This window comes from Elephas maximus, chromosome 5 (assembly GCF_024166365.1).
Source record: "Elephas maximus indicus isolate mEleMax1 chromosome 5, mEleMax1 primary haplotype, whole genome shotgun sequence".
NCBI classification, from domain to species: domain Eukaryota; kingdom Metazoa; phylum Chordata; class Mammalia; order Proboscidea; family Elephantidae; genus Elephas; species Elephas maximus.
In genome coordinates, this window is record NC_064823.1 from 76,196,387 (window position 1) to 76,218,751 (window position 22,365).

General features: G+C 36.7%; 1 protein-coding gene across 1 annotated transcript in view; it reads right to left on the reverse strand.

Moving 5' to 3' along the window:
• Positions 1-22,365, reverse strand: part of CFAP299 (cilia and flagella associated protein 299) — an 802,595-nt gene that overhangs the window by 496,593 nt on the left and 283,637 nt on the right. The gene's annotated exons all lie outside the window — the stretch shown is intronic.

Genomic DNA, 22,365 nt, shown 5'->3' on the forward strand with positions numbered 1-22,365 from the left:
TTTCAGTAATGCTTTGCTTATCCGGGGGTTCTTTCCCTTCCATATGAAATTAGTGATTTGTTTCTCTATCCCCTTAAAATATGACATTGGTGTTTGGACTGGAAGTACATTATATGTATAGATGGCTTTTGGTAGAATAGACATTTTTACTATGTTAAGTCTTCCTATCCATAAGCAGGGTATGTTCTTCCACTTAAGTATGTCCTTTTGAATTTCTTGTAGCAGAGTTTTATAGTTTTCTTTGTATAGGTCTTTTACATCCTTGGTAAGATTTATTCCTAAGTATTTTATCTTCTTGGGGGCTACTGTGAATGGTATTGATTTGGTTATTTCCTCTTCGGTGTTCTTTTTGTTGATGTAGAGGAATCCAAGTGATTTTTGTATGTTTATTTTATAACCTGAGACTCTTCCAAACTCTTCTATTAGTTTCAGTAGTTTTCTGGAGGATTCCTTAGGGTTTTCCATGTGTACGATCATGTCATCTGCAAATAGTGATAGCTTTACTTCCTCCTTGCCAATCTGGATACCCTTTATTTCTTTGTCTAGCTTAATTGCCCTGGCTAGGACTTCAAGTACAATGTTGAATAAGAGCAGTGATAAAGGGCATCCTTGTCTGGTTCCCGTTCTCAGGGGAAATGCTTTCAGGTTCTCTCCATTTAGAGTGATATTGGCTGTTGGCTTTGCATAGATGCCCTTTATTATGTTGAGGAATTTTCCTTCAATTCCTATTTTGGTAAGAGTTTTTATCATAAATGGGTGTTGAACTTTGTCAAATGCCTTTTCTGCATCTATTGATAAGATCATGTGGTTTTTATCTTTTGTTTTATTTATGTGATGGATTACATTAATGGTTTTTCTGATATTAAACCAGCCTTGCATACCTGGTATAAATCCCACTTGATCAGGGTGAATTATTTTTTTGATGTGTTGTTGGATTCTATTGGCTAGAATTTTGTTGAGGATTTTTGCATCTATGTTCATGAGGGATATAGGTCTAAAATTTTCTTTTTTTGTAATGTCTTTACCTGGTTTTGGTATCAGGGAGATGGTAGCTTCATAGAAGGAGTTGGGTAGTATTCCGTCTTTTTCTATGCTTTGAAATACCTTCAGTAGTAGTGGTGTTAAGTCTTCTCTAAAGGTTTGGTAGAACTCTGCAGTGAAGCCATCTGGGCCAGGACTTTTTTTTGTTGGAAGTTTTTTGATTACCGTTTCAATCTCTTTTTTTGTTATGGGTCTATTTAGTTGTTCTACTTCTGAATGTGTTAGTTTAGGTAGGTAGTATTTTTCTAAGAATTTATCCACTTCTTCTAGGTTTTCAAATTTGTTAGAGTACAATTTTACGTAGTAATCTGAAATGATTCTTTTAATTTCATTTGGCTCTGTTGTGATGTGGTCCTTCTCGTTTCTTATTCGGGTTATTTGTTTCCTTTCCTGTTTTTCTTTAGTCAGTCTAGCCAATGGTTTATCAATTTTGTTAATTTTTTCAAAGAACCAGCTTTTGGCTTTGTGAATTCTTTCAATTGTTTTTCTGTTCTCTAATTCATTTAGTTCAGCTCTAATTTTTATTATTTGTTTTCTTCTGGTGCCTGATGGGTTCTTTTGTTGCTCACTTTCTGTTTGTTCAAGTTGTCGGGACAGTTCTCTGATTTTGGCTCTTTCTTCTTTTTATATGTGTGCATTTATCGATATAAATTGGCCTCTGAGCACTGCTTTTGCTGTGTCCCAGAGGTTTTGATAGGAAGTATTTTCATTCTCGTTGCTTTCTAAGAATTTCCTTATTCCCTCCTTGATGTCTTCTATAACCCAGTCTTTTTTCAGGAGGGTATTGTTCATTTTCCAAGTATTTGATTTCTTTTCCCTAGTTTTTCTGTTATTGATTTCTAGCTTCATTGCCTTGTGGTCTGAGAAGATGCTTTGTAATATTTTGATGTTTTGGATTCTGCAAAGATTTGTTTTATGACCTAATATGTGGTCCTTTCTAGAGACTGTTCCATGTTCACTAGAAAAAAAAGTATATTTTGCAGCAGTTGGGTGGAGAGTTCTGTATAAGTCAATGAGGTCAAGTTGGTTGATTGTTGTAAGTAGGTCTTCCGTGTCTCTATTGAGCTTACTGGATGTCCTGTCCTTCTCCGAAAGTGGTGTGTTGAAGTCACCTACTATAAATGTGGAGGTGTCTATCTCGCTTTTCAATTCTGTTAAAATTTGATTTATGTATCTTGCAGCCCTGTCATTGGGTGCGTAAATATTTAATATGGTTATATCTTCCTGATCAATTGTCCCTTTTGTCATTATATAGTGTCCTTCTTTATCCTTTGTGGTGGATTTAAGTCTAAAGTCTATTTTGTCAGAAATTAATATTGCTACTCCTCTTCTTTTTTGCTTATTATTTGCTTGATATATTTTTTTCCATCCTTTGAGTTTTAGTTTGTTTGTGTCTCTAAGTCTAAGGTGTGTCTCTTGTAGGCAGCATATAGATGGATCGTGTTTCTTTATCCAGTCCGTGACTCTCTGTCTCTTTATTGGTGCATTTAGTCCATTTACATTCAGCGTAATTATAGATAAATAAGTTTGTAGTGCTGTCATTTTGATGCCTTTTCATGTGTGTTGTCGGCCTTTTCATTTTTCCACATACTTTTTTGTGCTGAGACGTTTTTTTAGTATATTGTGAGATCCTCATTTTCATAATGTTTAACTCTATGTTTGTTGAGTCGTTACGTTTTTCTTGAGTCATGGAATTGATATTCCTTTTTGTGGTTACCTTTTATTATTTACCCCTATTTTTCTAAGTAAAAACCTAACTTGTATCGTTCTATATCGCCTTGTATCACTCTCCATCTGGCAGTTCAATGCCTCCTATATTTAGTCCCTCTTTTTGATTATTGTGATCGTTTATCTATTGATTTCCATGATTTCCTGTTATGTGTATTATTTTGTTTATTTATTTATTTTTTAGAATTAATCTTACTTTGTTTTTGTGCTTTTCCTATTTGAGTTGCGTTGATATCAGGACGTTCTGTTTTGTGACCTTGTATTGTGCTGGTACCTGATATTATTGGTCATCAGGCCAAACAATCTCCTTAAGCATTTCTTGCAGTCTTGGTTTAGTTTTTGCAAATTCTCTAAACTTGAATTTATCTGTAAATATCTTAATTTCTCCTTCATATTTCAGAGAGAGTTTTGCTGGATATATGATCCTTGGTTGGCAGTTTTTCTCCTTCAGTGCTCTGTATACGTCGTCCCATTCCCTTCTTGCTTGCATGGTTTCTGCTGAGTAGTCTGAACTTATTCTTATTGATTCTCCCTTGAAGGAAACCTTTCTTTTCTCCCTGGCTGCTTTTAAAATTTTCTGTTTGTCTTCGGTTTTGCCAAGTTTGATGATAATATGTCTTGGTGTTTTTCTTTTTGGATCAATCTTAAATGGGGTTCGATGAGCATCTTGGATAGATATCCTTTCGTCTTTCATGATGTCAGGGAAGTTTTGTGTCAGGAGTTCTTCAACTATTTTCTCTGTGTTTTCTCTCCCCTCTCCCTGTTCTGGGACTCCAATCACTCGCAAGTTATCCTTCTTGATAGAGTCCCACATGATTCTTAGGGTTTCTTCATTTTTTTAAATTCTTTTATCTGATTTTTTTTCAGCTATGTTGGAGTTGATTCCCTGGTCCTCCAGAAGTCCCAGTCTACATTCTAATTGCTCGAGTCTGCTCCTCTGACTTTCTATTGCGTTGTCTAATTCTGTAATTTTATTGTTAATCTTTTGGATTTCTACATGCTGTCTCTCTATGGATTCTTGCAATTTATTGATTTTTCCACTATGTTCTTGAATAACCTTTTTGATTTCTTCAACAGTTTTATCAGTGTGTTCCTTGGCTTTTTCTGCATTTATCCTAATTTCATTTGTGATATCTTTAAGCATTCTGTAAATTAGTTTTTTATATTCTGTATCTGATAATTCCAGGATTGTATCTTCATTTGGGAAAGATTTTGATTCTTTTGTTTGGGGGGTTGGAGAAGCTGTCATGGTCTGTTTCTTTATGTGGTTTGATATGGACTGCTGTCTTCGAGCCATCACTGGGAAACTAGATTTTCCAGGTAATCAGCTAAAAAAAAAATGCAGTCAGATCCCTATCTGAATTCTCCTTCTGGCTCAGGGTATTCGGATGTTAATGGAGCCGCCTGGGGAGGGTGGGGGAGGGATCAGAGAGCTAGGCGTGTAGCACCACAGAATATAGAGCTGATCCCCGCATTCACGCTCCGCCCCCGTCCGCCAGAATCCCAGCAGGACGGCTCCCCGGCTGGGATGCTGCTCTCCCCACTCCAAGACCAGTCACTTCCTCCCGGGGGTTTCTCCCTCCGGTGCGTCACACGGCTCGCGCGAACTGGGTGGACGTGGCCCTCACGAACGTCTGGGGGCCCCCCCGGGATCGTTTTAGGGAAATATAGGTGATCCCCACTCTCATGCCTCACCCGCCTCCCACCAAACTCCTCACCCCCCTCCCACCAAACTCCCGGCGGGACGGCTCCCCGGCTGGGACGCTGCTCTCCTTGCTCCAAGATCAGTCACTGCCTCCCGGGAGTTTCTCCCACCGGCTGCACCGCTATGCCGCCCACACCAACCAGCTAGACTTCCTCCTGGGATGGGTTCGGGGGGGGGTATGGCTGGGCCCCTTGTCTGTGCCATCTGCCCCCCTGGGCTCTGCCCCAGCCCGGGCTCTGAAGGTCACTTGCCTGGTACACTAGCTCTTAGTTCTGAAAACAATCGCTGTCTGCCTGTATTTGTTCGTTCTCTGTCTCTAAGTCTGTGTTTGTTGTTCAGAGTTCGTAGATTGTTATATATGTGATCGATTCACTTGTTTTTCCGAGTCTTTGTTGCAAGAGGGATCCGCGGTAGCGTCCACCTAGTCCGCCATCTTGGCCCCGCCTCCGTGATCTATACATTTAATGCAATTCCGATCCAAATCCCAGCAACATTCTTTAATGAGATGAAGAAACAAATCACCAACTTCATATGGAAGGGACAGAGGCCCCGGATAAAAAAGGCATTACTGAAAAAGAAGAACAAATTAGGAGGCCTTACTTTACCTGGTTTTAGAACCTATTATACCGCCACAGTAGTCAAAACAGCTTGGTACTGGTACAACAACGGATACATGGACCAATAGAACAGAATTGAGAATCCAGACACAAATCCATTCACATATTGCTCATTTGTGATATTTGACAGATGATATTTGACAAAGGCCCCAAAACAGTTAAATGGGGAAAAGACAGTCTTTTTAACAAATGGTGCTGGCATAACTGGATATCCATCTGCAAAAAAATGAAACAAGACCCATACCTCACCCCATGCACCAAAAACTAACTCAAAATGCATCAAAGACCTAAATACAAAATCTAAAATGATAAAGATCATGGAAGAAAAAATAGGGACAATGTTAGGAGCCCTAATACATGGCATAAACAGTATACAAAACATTAATAATGCAGAAGAAAAACTAGATAACTGGGAGCTCCTAAAAATCAAACACTTCTGCTCATCCGAAGACTTCCACAAAAGAGTAAAAAGACTACCTACAGACTGGGAAAAAGTTTTTAGCTATGATATTTCTGATCAGCACCTGATCTCTAAAATCTACATGATACTGCAAAAACTCAACTGCAAAAAGACAAATAACCCAATTAAAAAATGGGTAAAAGATACAAATAGATACTTCACTAAAGATGACATTCAGGTAGCTAACAGATATATGAGGAAATGTTCACGATCATTAGCCATTAGAGAAATGCAGACCAAAACTAAAACAAGATTTCTTCTCATTCCAACAAGGCTGGCATTAATCCAAAAAACACAAAAGAATAAATGTTGGAGAGGCTGTGGAGAGATTGGAACACTTCTACACTGCTGGTGGGAATGTCAAATGGTACAACCACTTTGGAAATCGATTTAGTGCTTCCTTAAAAAGCTAGAAATAGAACTACGACACGATCCAGCAATCTCACTCCCTGGAATATAAACTAGAGAAATAAAAGCCTTTACACAAACAGATATATGCACACCCATGTTTATTGCAGCACTGTTTACAATAGCAAAAAGATGGAAGCAACCAAGGTGCCCATCAACGGATGAATGGATAAATAAATTATGGTATATTCACACAATGGAATACTATGCATCAATAAAGAACAGTGAGGAATCTGTGAAACATTTCATAACACGGAGGAACCTGGAAGGCATTATGCTGAGGGAAATTAGGCAGTTGCAAAAGGACAAATATTGCATAAGACCACTATTATAAGAACTTGAGAAATAGTTTAAACTGAGAAGAAAACATTCTTTTGTGGTTACGAGAGGGGTGAGGGAGGGATGGTGGGAGGGGGTATTCACTAATTAGATAGTAGATAAGAACTACTTTAGGTGAAGGGAAAGACAGCACACAATACAGGAGTGTTCAGCACAATTGGACTAAACCAAAAGCAAAGAAGTTTCCTGAATAAACTGAATGCTTCGAAGGCCAGTGTAGCAGGGGCAGGGGTCTGGGGACCATGGTTTCAGGGGACATCTAAGTCAATTAGCATAATAAAATCTATTAAGAAAACATTCTGCATCTCACTTTGAAGAGTGGCATCTGAGGCCTTAAACCCTAGCAAGCAGCCATCTAAGATGCATCAATTGGTCTCAACCCACCTGGATCAAAGGATATTGAAGAACACCAAGGACACAAGGCGATTATGAGCGCAAGAGACAGAAAGGGCCACATGACCCAGGGACTACATCATCTTGAGACCAGAATAACTAGATGGTGCTCGGCTACAACCGATGACTGCCCTGACAAAGAACACAACAGAGAACCCCTGAGTGAGCAGGAGAGCAGTGGGATGTAGACACCAAATTCTCATAAAAGCAGACTTAATGGTCTGACTGAGACTAGAAAGACCCTATGGTCATGGCCCCAGACCTTCTATTGGTCCAGGACAGGAAGTGTTCCCAAAGCTGCCTCTTCAGACATGGACTGGACTGGACAATGGGTTGGAGAGGGATGCTAGTGAGGAGTGAGCTTCTTGGACCAGGTGGACACTTGAGACTATGTTGGCGTCTCCTGCCTGGAGGGGAGATGAGAGGGTGGAGAGGGTTAGAAGCTGGTGAAATGGACACAAAAAGAGAGGGTGGAGGGAGAGAGTGGGCTGTCTCATTAGGGGGAGAGTAACTGGGAGTGTGTAGCAAGGTGTATATGGGTTTTTCTGTGAGAGACTGACTTGATTTGTAAACTTTCACTTAAAGCACAATAAAAATTTTTAAAAAATCAATGTAATTCATCATATAAATAACACAGAAAGAAAAGAATCACATGATCGTCTCAGTTTATGCAGAAAAGGAATTTGATAAAATCCAACATCCTTCCTAATAAAAGTCTCTGCAAACTAGGAATAGAAGGGAAATTCTTCAACTAATTAAAGGCATATATGCCAAATCTACAGCCAACATTATTCCTAATGGGAAATACTAAGAGGATTCCCCTTGAGAACCAGAACAAGACAAGGGTGTCCACTATCGCTTCTCCTATTCAGTATTTTAGTGGAAGTCCTAGCCAGAACAATAAGGCAAGAAAGAGAAATAAAGGGCATCCAAATTGTAAAGGTCCGAGCAAGTTTCAGGGTCTCTTCTGATATCCATTTTGGTCTTTTCTTTCTTTCCTGTCTTTTTAATGACTTCTTGCTTTCATGATGTACTTGATGTCATTCCACAACTCGTCGAGTCTTCAGTCATTAGTGTGGAGTCTGTCAAATCTATTTTTGAGATGGTCTCTAAATTCAGGTGGGATACACTCAAGCTTGTACCATAGCTCTTGTGGACTTGTTCTAATTTTCTTCAACTTCAACTTGAGCTTGCATATGAGCAATTGATGGCCAGTTCTACAGTCGGTCCCTGGCCTTGTTTTCACTGAAGATATTGAGCTTGTCTCTTTCCACAGATGCAGTCAATTTGGTTCCTGTGTATCCATTCTGGTAAGGTCCATGTGTATAGTCACTATTTATGTTGGTGAAAGAAGGTATTTAAAATGACGAAGTCATTGGACTTGCAAAATTCTATCATGCAATCCCAAGCATCATTTCTACTACCAAGGCCATATTTTCCAACTACTGATCCTTCTTGGTTTCAAACTTTTGCATTCCAATTACCAGTAATTATCAATGCATCCTGATTGCATGCTTGATTAATTTCAGAATGCAGAAGTTGGTAAAAATCTTCAATTTCTTCCTTTTTGGCCTTAGTATTTGGTGTGTAAATTTGAATAATAGTCCCATTAACTGGTCTTCCTTATAGTGGATATTATCCTATCACTGACAGAATTCTACTTAAGGAGAGATCTTGGAATGTTCTTCTTGACTATGAATGAAACACCATTCCTCTTCAAGTTGTCATTCCCGGCATAGTAGACTATATGATTGTCCAATTTAAAATGGCCAATACCAGTCCACTTCAGCTTACAAATGCCTAGGATATCGGTGTTTATGCATTCCATTTCATTTTTGATGATTTCCAATTTTCCTAGAGTCATAGTTCCTACATTCTATGTTCTGATTATTAATAAATGTTTGCACCTGTTTCTTCTCATTTTGAGTCATGCCACATCAGCAGATGAGGGTCCCAAAGGCTTCACCCATGTCATTAAGGTTGATTCTACTTTGAGAAGGCAGCCCTCCCCCAGTTGTCTTTTGAGTGCCTTCCAACCTGAGGGGCTCATCTTATGGCACAATATTGACAATGTTCCATTGCTATTCATAAGATTTTCACCGGCTAATTCTTTTCAGAAGTAGTCCACTGGATCCTTCTTCCTAGTCTGTCTTAGTCTGGAAGCTCAGGTGAAACCTGTCCTCCATGACTGACCCTGCTGGTATTTGAGTACCGGTGGCATACCTCCCAGCATCACAGCAACGCAGAAGACTCCACAGTACAGAAAACTGACAGATGTGTGGGGGTAAAAATGGATGTCAAAAGAGACTCTAAAATACGCTCTTGAACATCAAGTAGCTAAAGTGAAAGGAAGAAATGATCAAGTAAAAGAGCTGAAAGGAAGATTTCAAAGGGAAGCTTGAGAAGACAAAGTAAAGTATTATACGGACATGTGCAAAGACCTGGAGATAGAAAACCAAAAAGGAAGAGCACACTCAGCATTTTTCAAGCTGACAGAACTGAAGCGAAAATTCAAGTCTCGAGTCACAATATTGAAGGATTCCACAGGGAAAATATTAAACAATACAGGAAGCATCAAAAGAAGATGGGAGGAATACACAGAGTCACTATACCAAAAAGAATTGGTCGATGTTCAACCATTTTAGGAAGTAGCATATGATTAGGAACCCATGATACTAAAGGAAGAAGTCCAAGCTGCATTGAAGGCATTGGCAGAAAACAAGGCTCCAGGAATTGATGGAATACCAATTCAGATGTTTCAACAAACAGCTGAAGAGCTGGAAGTGCTCATTTTTCTATGGCAAGAAATTTGGAAGAGAGCTACCTGGCCAAACTACTGAAAGAGATCCATATTTATGTCTATTCCCAAGAAAAGTGATTCAACTGAATGCAGAAATTATAGAACAATATCATTAATATCACAAGCAAGTAAAATTTTGTTGGTAAACCCTGGCAGCATAGTGGTTAAGTGCTATGGCTGATAACCAAAAGGTCAGCAGTTCAAATCCACGAGGGCTCCTTGGAAATTCCAAAAGCTGCTGCAGCAGTATACCGACAGGGAACTGCCAAAAATTCAAGCCTGATTCAGAAGAGGACATGGAACAGGGATATCACTGCTGATGTCAGATTGATCCTGGTTGAAAGCAGAGAATACCTGAATGATGATTACTTGTGTTTTATTGACTCGCAAAGGTATTCGACTATATGGATCATAATAAATTACGGAGAACACTGCAAAGAATGGGAATTCCAGAACACTTAATTGTCCTCATGAGGAACCTGTACGTAGATCAAAAAGCAGTTGTTTTAACAGAACAAAGTGATACTGTGTGGTTTAAAGTCAGGAAAGTTGTGCATCAGGGTTGTGTCTTTCACCCTACCTATTCAATCTGTACGCTGAGCAAATAATCTGAGAAACTGGATTATACGAAGAAGAACAGGCCATCAGGATTGGGGGAAGACTTATTAACAACCTGCAATATGCACACGACACAACCTTACTTGCTGAAAGTGAAGAAGACTTGAAGCACTTACTGATGAAGATCTATAGACCACAGTCTTTGATATAGATTACACCTCAATGTAAAGAAAAAAATCCTCACAACTGGCCCAATAAGCAAGATTATGATAAAGAGGAAATGCTGAAGTTGTCAAGAATTTCATTTTTCTTGGATTCACAATCAACACCCATGGAAACGGCAGTCAAGAAATGAAAAGATGCATTGCATTGGGTGAATATGCTGCAAAAGGCCTCTATAAAGTATTGAAAAGCAAAGATGTCACCTTGAAGCCTAAGGTGTACCTGACCCAAGCCACGGTGTTTTCAATTGCCTCATTTGCATGCAAATGCTGGATGATGAATAAGGAAGACCAGAGAAGAATTGATGCCTTTGAATTGTGGTGTTGGCGAAAAATACTGAATATAGCATGGACTGCCAAAAGTACAAACAAATCTGTCTTGGAGGAAGTAAAACCAGAATGCTCCTTAGAAGCAAGGATGGCTAGACTAAATCTCACATGTTTGAACATGTTATCAGGAGGGATCAGTCCCTGGAGAAGTACATCATGCTTGGTAGAGTAGAGGATTAGTGAAAAAAAGGAAGACCTTCAACTAGATGGACTGACACAGGGGCCGCAACAATGGGCTCAAGAATAATAATTGTGAGGATTGCACAGGACCGGGCAGTGTTTTGTTCTGTGGTACACAGGGTTACTATGAGTCGGAACCAACTCGATGGCACTTAAGAACAAGTATTGTTACTATATTAAACATAATCTTTTATTTCATTACATTTTATACTTGGCTAACAGTGACATATAAGAACATTATTATTTTTGTATATTTATATTACATCTATAAAAGGTGTTCTTATTAATCTAACTTTACCTTCAGATTCTCTTGGCTTAACAAGATTGATAATTTATGTCTGTAAATAAGAGTTTTTATATATATTTCTCCCCAATTTTTATGTTCCCCTTTCTGTGCATCCTTCTATTGCTTTAGTGAATTCAATATTGAATAAAAGTACTGATGATGGGCATTTCGTAAATTGAGTTAAGGAACAAAGACAAAAACGAAATGTATAAAAGAGAAGAAAAAAATGTAGTCTTGGAATAGTGAATCTTGCTTCACATTTTTTATGTAGCCATACAAGCTGAAAGCAAGGTAAGAATTTAATGTATACATTCTGCCTTAGTCTAGACTAACTACGGGCACCCAAGACTCCTCTAAGCCGTGTGCATGTACTACCTTGATAATTAAAAAAAAATTAAACAAAATATAGCTCAATTCTGTTTTCCTATCCAATATAAGACTGTCTTCTAATAAATATACTCAATCTATTTTCAATTACTATGTATATTATTTTGAGGATTTTTTTTTTTTTTGCTGTTTTTTGTATTCTTTTTTTTTTCTCATTTCTTACCTTCTTCTGAATTGTTAAAATTTTAATATACTGTCCTACTCTTTTGATAAAATGTGCTGGTTTGAAAACTATAGTTTCCTATTTATGTAATAGTTACCCATTTTAATGTATGTATTTTAATATGTTTAAAATTTAGTTTTATAAGTAGGTATAAATCTATATGTATCAATTAAAAAAAAAATACACATTATACCATGAAAAATCTCTTTTCCCATCTGTGTCTTGTATTTCAATTCCTTCTCCTATAGGTAGTAACTAATACTCATTTCATGTGTTTCCTTCCAAACTTTTTTATGGCAAACTAAGCAAATACAAATATACTGTATTTGCATTTCACCTTACTTTCTTTTTTTACAGAAAATGTAATACTCATTCTGCCCTGAACTTTCTCTTTTCCGTTTAATAGATTTTGGAGATCTTTCCCTTCAGTATAGACAGTGTCCTCATTTATTTACAGGCGCATAGTTGGTTTTAGTATTTACTTTTAGTTGATACGGATACCACTGGTAGACATTTGAGCTGCTGAGCATCTTTTACTACCACAAACAGTGAAGCAATTAATTGCAAACTTTCTCATTTGCAAGTCTATGTGTAGGGAAAATGTCCAAATGTGACAAATTGCCCCCCAAAGACTTCATACTAATTTTCACTTTTCCAACAATATATGAGAGTGTCTGTTGCTTCGAAGCCTTGCAAACCAGGATAGTTGAACATTTTTGTAGACCTGACAAACTGATAGGTAAAAAAGAAATAAACATTTTTAATTATTTTTCTTATTATGGGTGAGGTAAAGAAACTTTATTTAATAGCTATTTGTGTATGTGTTTTCTGAACTATTCATACCTTTGCTTATTTTTCTTTGGAGTTCTTGATATTAAAAAAAAATACTAGAGAGTTTATACTAGAGAGTTTATACTAGAGAGTTTAACTCTTGGTTAATGTCATGCTTTGCAAATATTTTTTAAGCTTGTTGTTTGACTTTTTGCTTATGCCATTTGTTTTTCTGTTTTTTTCCAGGCAAATGTTTTAGATTTATATTCAGTTGAATGTGTCAATAGTTTATCTTTTGGTTTTTTGATGTCAAAATTAAAAGCTATTTTCATTCGAAAGCTGTATAGGGATGTTTTCTTCTAATACTTTCATTGTTTTTACTTAAAGATCTGTTACGTTTAGAATTTATATTGATGGATAGTGTAATGTAGGTATCCAACTTATTTTACTTTATTTTATCCTTATGGCTACCCAGTTGTCCCAATGCCATCTGCTGAATTTTCCACATTTTCCTCACTGATATGAGACGACACCATTATTGAAAAATATGTTTCTGTATGCATCAGTCTATTCCTAGGCTTTTTGTTTTGTCTACCCATTGAGTCTTAAAAGAAATACAACCAGAATGTTTCTTAGAAGCAAGGATGGTAAGACTTCATCTCATTTACTCTGGACATGTCATCAGGAAAGACCAATCACTAGAAAAGAACATCATATTCAGTAGAAGGACAAAAAAATAAACAAACAAGGGAAACCCTCCACAAGATGGATTGACACAATAGCCACAACAACGGACTCAAACATTCAAACCACCAAAAAGATAACATATGACTGAGCAACATTTCATGAGCTGGGGCTGGCTCAATGACAACTAACAAAAAATATCCATGTTATCTCCAGTAATATATAGTGTTTTTAATGGTGCCTTTTTAAAGTATGTTTTGTCTGGTAAGACTGGCTCCCCCACACCATTACTCTTTTTTTCAGAGCTTTTCCATTATTTTGAGAAATTTAAACATGTCCATTTACTGAAGATTATTAATGGCTTTAATTTAAAGAAATAATTTTTTTTCTGTAAATAAATATTTTGCTTTGGGAACATAACACAGCAAAAATATAATGAGTGTGTATATATATATAGCAGATTATAGGATCAACTAATAGTTCATCAATCACATTTCCCTTTCCTCCTGGCACTCAGATAGATTAAATTTCTCAGTCTTCCTAATTAGGTGTGGCCATATGACTGAGTCCTGGACATTAGAATTGGGACAGAAGCATTTTAAATCATACTTCCAGGCCTGGAACATAAAGAACCTTCTTCACGACCTTCTACTCTCTTCTTCCTGAGCTGAGTATAGATATCCAGGGCATTTTCGGAAGCTGTATGATAAAGATAATAGAGTTTGTCTTAGTCTAGGTCGATGAATGAGTGCATGGAGCAGAAAAAACCCTACTGTGGGTTTAGAATGGACAAGCAACATGAAGTGAGAGAGCAATAAAGCTTTATTAAAATGAGCCAAGATTTGTTTTGTTCTGTTTTCTTACATAGTTCACTTTGCCATAAACAAAATTTTATATATTTATGATAGTATACAGGTCCATAATCATACTTTATCTGAAAACCCTGGTGCCAGAATTGTTTCAGAATTAAGAATATGTGGATTTTAGTAAGATGATATGGTACTTAAAAAAAAAAAAAAAAATATGGTACTTATGCATGTATTAATCAACATTCCCAGACAAGACTAGGACAGCATCCAATAATCAAACACATTAATACTTCTGCAATGAACTAAATGGATAGTCATAATAAATGAGATAAAATCTATAAATAGCTTCATGTCAGGTCAGATTTATTGCCAAATTATTACAAACTTATGGAAATTCTTTGGTTTTACAGCTTTTTGAATTTCACTTTGGTGATTATGAAAATGTGGACTTGAAAATTAACCTAAATTTTTGTGTTGGTGTATTTACTGTAAGTAAAGCAATGGGCTTTACAGCCTTTTTAAATTCTATTTTCATTTATAAAGAGGAGCAATGCATTCCTAATGAAGGTGTTCATACACTTGTTAACTTCTAAACAATCCTACTACATTGCACCATTAAAATATTCAAGGGTAAAAAAGTACTTGGTTGCAATATGGACTCTTTATGATTTGTGCATTATAGGCATGAATGTGACAAATTTTTTTGTTGTTTAATTCTCATTTACATCTATGGAAATAGATAAATGGTTAAAACAATTAGGATTCTAAACATTTGTGAGAAATGCATATTTCATGCATCAATAATACAATGGTTCTCTTTGAAGTTTGTTAATTTTTCATTGCCTACTATTTTACTAGATATACAGAAACCCTGGTGGCATACTGGTTAAGAGCTACAGCTGCTGACCAAAAGGTTGGCAGTTCAAATCCATGAGGAGCTCCTTGGAAACCCTATGGAGCAGTTCTACCCTGTCCTATAAGGTCCCTATGAGCCAGAATCAACTCGACAGTGATGAGTTTGGTTTTCTTTGGTTTTTGTTAGATATACTAGCAGAAAAGCTAAGTCATCATGTACAAATATTGGTTTGGGGCTTAGGGGAGAAGTCTGGATGGGAACAAAAATCTAAAAGTAAACATCTAAATGGTATTTAAAGTCATGGAGTTTGACCTAGGAAATAATATTGGAGTCATTATTCCCTGTCCTTGAGTATAGAGTCATTATCCCCTGTCCCTGAGTATACAGCTAGGCTCACAAGGACTCATAAGGACACATCAACTGGGCCCTGAGGTATAAAGACAATAGATAGAATAATCTTGGGAAATATGTTTTAGGGACCCTTTCACGTAAGCCAGAATACAAAAGGCTTTCCACTCTCATATTTTTCTATTAACATTTCGTGAATAGAAATTTGTTGGGCCAATGAAGAACCTCCTAACTGTTAATACTGAAACTTGTACCAATGATGTTGAGAAAGACAATTCAAAATGTAGGATCACAGTTTCTAGCCAATCTGTGAAAAAGTGAAGCTTTCAATTGCTTTGCCCATTTGGTAATGTTAACATATACTGATAATGGCTCTGTAATGTTCTTTGGACTCAGGCAGACGTGGCTATGGCAGCATGTTTGTCCGTTTTGCCATTCTTGCCTATTCTATGATATCCTCTGGACTCAGACAGACATGGTTCTAACAACACGTTTGTCCGTTTTCCCATTCTAGCTTATTCTGTAATATTTTCTTGGACTCGGGCAGACATTAGCTCTGGCAGCATGCCTGTCTGCTTCCCACTTTTGTCTTTTTGAATATATGCTGAATAAAACTTTCTTTTTGTTTTACTGAACTTTGTGATTTTTTTTCCCCACTACAACTGTTAATGCCATAGTCAGCAGGATTTCTGAAGCTACGAATCCAGTCGAGCTCAAGGAGATATGGACTCTGGAGCAGAACCCAGCAGAAAGGGGCCCTATCTTCTGGACCCACTCTCCTTCGATACCAACAGGGTGAGGGCTCTCGGAAAATAAGCCTTTGCTTATTCTCTTTTGTTTTCTTTCTCATGTTTTCTTAAGCTTTGTTTGGCATATTTCTTTGAAAAAACTACTGGTTGACTAAGGAGAATCTTTCTTAGATTTTTGCTTGATCATTTGGCTAAGAGTGACATTTAGTAACTCTTTCGGTGAACTGCAGTTTAGGTCCAGATTCATGCGTTACGAACATTAAAGAGGTAATTTTATTTTTGAAGGGCTCTGGATTATCATAAGCCCCAAATTTCAGGCCTTTTTGTGACTCAGAAAATCTGGAAAATAGTGCCAGCCAAATTCTCAGAGGGAGGTGGCAGCTACTGACTTGTGTTATGAAATTCTCAGGGGGATGTGGCAGCTTCTGACCTGTGTTATGAAATTTAAGGGAGACATGGTATTTCTATTCCTGCCTATCAACATATGAATGGATAAACAAACTATGGTACGTACACACAATGGAGTATTATGCAATGATAAAGAAAACAATGAATCTGTGAAGCATCGCAACACTGAAGAATTCTGTAGGCAAAACATTGAATGGTTCAGGAAGCATCAAAAGTAGATAGAAGGAATACACAGAGTCACAGTACCAAAAAGAATTGGTTGACGTTCAAGCATTTCAGGAGTTAGCATATGATCAAGAACTGATGGTATTGAAGGAAGAAGTTCGAACTGCACTGAAAGCACTGGTGAAAAACAAGGCTTCAGGAATTGATGGAATACCAAGTGAGATGTTTCAACAAATGAATGCAATGTTGGAAGTGCTCACTTATCTGTGCCAAGAAATTTTGAAAAGAGTTACCTGGCCAACCAATGGAAGAATCCATATTTTTGCCCATTCCAGAGAAAGGTGATTCAACAGAATACAGAAATTATTGAACAATATCATTGACATCACAAACAAGTAAAATTTTACTGAAGATAATTCCAAAATGGTTGTACCTGTACATCAACAAGGAACTTCCAGAAATTCAAGTGTGATTCATAAGACAGCATGGAAATAGGGCTATCACTGCTGATGTCTGATGGGTCTTAGCTAAAAGCAGAGAATACCAGAAAGGCATTTACCTGTGTTTTATTGACTATGCAAAGGCATTCGACTGTGTGGATCATAACAAATTATGGATAACATTGCAAAGAATGAGAATTCCAGAACACTTAAGTGTGTTCCTGCAGAACCTGTATAGACCAAGTGGCAGTCGTTTGAATAGAATAAGGGAATACTGAGTGGTTTGAAATCAGGAAAGGTGTATGGCAGGGTTGTATCTTTTCAGCATACTTATTTAATAATCTGTATGCTAAGCAAATATTCTGAGAAACTGGATTATATGAAGAAGAGCTCGGACTGGAGGAAGACTTTTAAAAATTTGCAATATATACAAGATACAACCTTGCTTTCTGAAAGTGAAGAGGAGTTGAAGCACTTACTGATGAACATCAAAGACAACAGCCTTCAGTATGTGTTAAACCTCAAAATAAAGAAAATAAAAATACAACTGAACCAATAAGCAGCATCATGATAAACGGAGGAAAGATTGACGTTATCAAGGATAACATTTTACTTGGATCCACAATCAATACCCATGGAAGTAGTAGTCAAGAAATCAAATAACATATTGCATTGAGTAAATCTGCTGCAAAAGATCTCTTTAAAGTGTTGAAAAGCAAAGATGTCACTTTGAGAACTACGGTGCACCCGACCCAAGGCATGGTATTTTCAATAGGTTCATATGCATGCAAAAGCTGGATAGTGAATTAGGAAGACCAAAGCAGATTTGATGTCTTTGAATTATGATGTTGTCAAAGAATACTGAATATGCCATGGAGTGTCAGAAGAAAGAAAAAAATCTTTCTGGGAAGAAGTACAGCTAGAATGTTCCTTAGAAGGGAGGATGGCGAGGTTTCATCTAACAGACTTTGGTTATCAGGAGTGGCCAGTTCCTGGAGAAGAATACCATGCTTGGTAAAGGAGAGAATCCATTTTCCTCAAAGAGGAAAGCACTCAATGAGATGGTATGACACAGTGGCTGCAACAATGGGCTCACACAGCAACCATTGTGAGGATGGCATGGGATCAGGCATTATTTCATTCTGTTGTATGTAAGATAGCTATGAGTTGAAACTGACCAGAAGGCATGTAACAACAACATAATGTGTGGGTGCAAAATAAATGGAGACATTCATCCCAGAGGCCCATACTCTACTGTTTTTGTTTCATCTTATTGAAAGTACATATTGAAAAACTATCATAATATTTTAGAACTGACATAGTTGATTTACATGATCTAATAACGCTTGAAGGACTAATTCCATAGCATTTTTCTTGGGTAATTTTCTTTAAACATAGTTAGGAATTTAGAAGATTAGGATTTCTTTCCCACACTCACAGCTTTTTATTTTATTTTTAAGTTTGGTGATCCCAGGTTTCAAATGGTTTGGTGTAATTGATTTTTGTGGGTGTCCTGTTTCTCCTTGTGGTCAACCAATTACAAAATCGATTCATTACTTTTTCCATTTTAGGCCTTGAATTTACTCTGCTATAGAGTCTGTAGCTCTGGAAACCCTCTATCACCCATCAGCATGTGCCTCCCACTCGAACACTTTCAATGCTCAAGTCAGTGGATTATTTTCTTGGTATATGCATTCATATCATTCTCAAAAACCTACTATTTTGACATGTAGTCTCATGCCCTGGGAGGAAACAGGGCTTTATGAAAATTAAAAGTTCATATAATTTCTACTTTAAGAATAAAAATTCCTGAAAATTTTATAGTTTTTAAAGCTTTCAGTGGTTCAATGGGTCAGGGTCAGATGTTGTTGACATAGTTATTGTTTAGATAAATCCTTTAAAAAAAAAAAAACTTAGGACAGAGGTAATCTGATCTTAGTCAAGAATCAATATTGTTTCATGAATGCCTCCCAATTTCACACACACACACATACATTTGCATATTCAAGCACATATATGAAAACAAACACTTTTTTTTGTTGTTGTTGCTTATTTTCCAAAATATTCTTGTTTTAAATTACTACGGTGTTCCATGTATTTAGTTAGAATGAAACATTTAGCTTTATGTGAAATTCATGTAGAAAGATGTTTAAAAATACTTTAATTGTATATTGCTTCAAATGGTAGGTGTAATATGTATTTTATTTTTATGTGAGTCATTCATGTGTGGAAACAGCTCTATCTCATGCCTCATAATTTAAAAATTCTTAAAAGATTAAATCAGTTCATTTAATCTTTTCCTTCTTATTTATAAGTAGATTGTATTATTTCCTAAGAAGGAGTTTAGTTTTTTTAATGCTCACACTATAAAGCTTTTAACGTTACCACCACAGTGAAGCATTTATTAAGTGTATGCTTTTTTTATGACAAGTTCTCAGCAAAGCACATTAAACAAGCTTGGGTTCTTGATATTTGTAAATTCATATCTGAAGCAAATCACAGTGATACGAGTGGATGTAAAAAAATTCACAGTGAGCTAACCACATAGTGTGAATATATGAGATATCGCAAAATGCATTTTCTCAGAAAAAAAGAGAAAACATCAAGGAAATTACATGTCTAAATGAGGCTGAGATTAAGGGAGTGTTTTTTTCTTGTGATTTTCAGAAAAGTCTTAATCGATATGGTAATATCAGAGTATACTTAAATAAAGATATAATACCTAGAGAATATTTTGTGTACCTGATAGAAACTAAGGAAAAGCTTATAGGTCAACATGTGACATTTGCATGAAGACTAGTAGAAACTACAGTAAAGAGGTAAAATGGTTTATTCTGAGACGATAATTTCCAGTTTCCTTCGAGACTTCTCTGAGGTACTTAGACTGTTGGTCAATATGTTTTCTCTCCTACTTTGGTGTCTATAACCTAATTATTTTATAGTTTTCTTACATTCTTCCAACTTTTGAACTCAATACCTTTCTCGGGCTGATCATCTTGTACCTCTACTTTACCTACATCGGTTTCACTATATACATTTTCCTTTGGTGAACACATTCAAACCCATGAACTCACCAACTGTAGGCTTCTTCATACCAAAACAGGGGTCAAGAGCTGTACTATCTATTAATTACTTTATTCAACTATTCATTACAAAAATAATGATAACTGGTTTTATACCAGGCTTTTATTAGCTGCTGGGGATAAAATGGATGATGAATGCCTTGTGGAACTCAGAGTCGTTTGGGGAAGAAAGAGAATAACCAAGTAATAATACAAACAAAGCAAAAATACAGCTGCGACAGGGATTAAGAAAGTAAAACACAGAAAGTTTTTATTATGTGTGTATAAGTGGGGTGGGAGATAATATGATCAGATTTTCAGACTGAGAAAGTCAATATGCCTGCTGTATAGATACATTGGAAGATCAAATAAGAGAAGATAATAGCTTTGACTAGGAGGATGATAGAGAAGATGAAGAGAACTGATTTGAGAATTATTTAGAAGGTAAACTTGGCAGGATGTGGTGACAGAGTATGGATGAGAAGGGGGCTGGAAGCAGAGGGAGTGGCATTTTATAGCTCTGACTTTCACAGCTGCACACATGGTGCTGCCACTCCTTGAGATATGTTGTACTAAAAGACCAGGAACGGGTCACAGAAAGCATGAGTCTGATTTTGGACATATTGAGTTTTAGTTGTCTTAGACCTATTGAAAAGAATATGCCAAGAATTTAAGTAGGCAGCTGCAGAAGCCTACGCCAATACGTATCTCCTACATTGCTATGCCTCAAATTAGTTTACCTTTCTTTACCAGTTGCTATTGAGTGGATTCCTACTCATGGCAACCCAATATGTGTCAAAGTGGAACCTACTCCATAAGGCTTTCAATGGCTAATTTTTTAAAAGTAGATCTCTAGACCTTTCTACCAAGGCATCTCTAAGTGGACTTGAACAGCTGATCTTTTGGTTAGCAGCCAAGTCTATTAACCATTTATACTACCCTGGGACTCCAACCCTCAGATAAATAATCTACAATTAAACTAATTTTGCTTTCATCTTCCACTCCTTAGATTTCATATCCAGTTCGTCACCAAGTCCGGTCAATTCTACCTCGAAAATATCTTTCAAATAAATTTAGGGGAGAGGGCAAGGAAACCAAAGAGATGGGCAACAGCCAGATTTAAGGGATCTAATATGTTGTGCTAAGTAGAATGGACAATATCCTGAAGACAATGACTACCACTGAAATAACTTAGACAAATGGGTGATGTGACCTGACATGGATTTTAAAAGTACACTAGCAGTAGCAGATGAGGATAAATATGTGTCTGTAGCGGGGAGGGAAGAGATATGAGACAGAGAGGTAGACTGGAAGTCCATTGTAACAGGTCAGACAATAGATACTGAAAGGCTGGGATAAAGAAGTAACAGAATGGATGGTGGGGAAAGATGGACTTGAGTAATGATTTAGGAGATAAAAACCACAAAACAGGTTTTTTGATTTAATATAGGAAATACTGAGAAGGAACTGTTGAAGACATGTTTTGGGGGACTTAACAGAGAGTGAGTAGATGATGATCATTTTAATAACGGAAAGACAAGTTTGATACTAGTTTTAGAGGATTCAATACAGTGCAGTGGTTAATAGCATAGACACTGGAGATAAACAATAACTACACTCAAGTTCCAGATTCACTTCTTGCCTACTGTTAGAGTCCATAGATTATTACAGGTCACAAAAGGGGTATGCTACATTTTCTAAGCCACAATAATGCGAGTAACATTAAAGTACCCTCTGCTTCATATTGATTGAACATTGAAAATATAGATTAAACACAGCACACTGCAATATACATGACAATTATTTAAATAAATAATATGATTTCTGCAGTAAAGGACAGTTGGTTATATCATCGTTAGAGCTATATCATTGGGAATAAAACAGATGTTGTAGGAAAAATGCAATACTTTGTTGATAGTTTAAGGGGAGCATTGAATAGTTTTGATTTCTCTTTAGAAAAGATTGCTGAAGGGGTTCTTTGAGACAATCAAATGCTTACAGACTTTATTAAAGATCTAAAGATTGTTGGTCACTGTCAAATTATTATAGCAATCAGATTTTAAAAAAACACTTCATGGAATAATTTTTAAATGATACAGTAAACCACTTTACTATTTATCATAAACAAAGATATAGAAGATATATGTCCTCCCTCACAGTGTTTCCAATAAACAGTGACTTTATAATTTTTTTTTAACTGGCTAAGTGGTGGTGGGTAAGAGCTTTCGGGTTATTTTTGAGATGGTAGTAAACTAAGAATCTTTGATTTATTGAATGGAAAAAAACAAAAATAAAACATTCCCTTCCTATTCTGAGACTCATGAGAATTGTAACGAAAGGTCACATGCTATTCTGGCTTGAGAAAGCGGAACCTGTTGACACATATTTTCCCACTGAATGTTGAGTATGCAAACAGTTACATGGCTGGCTAGTTTTGGCTTTGAAATACACATTATT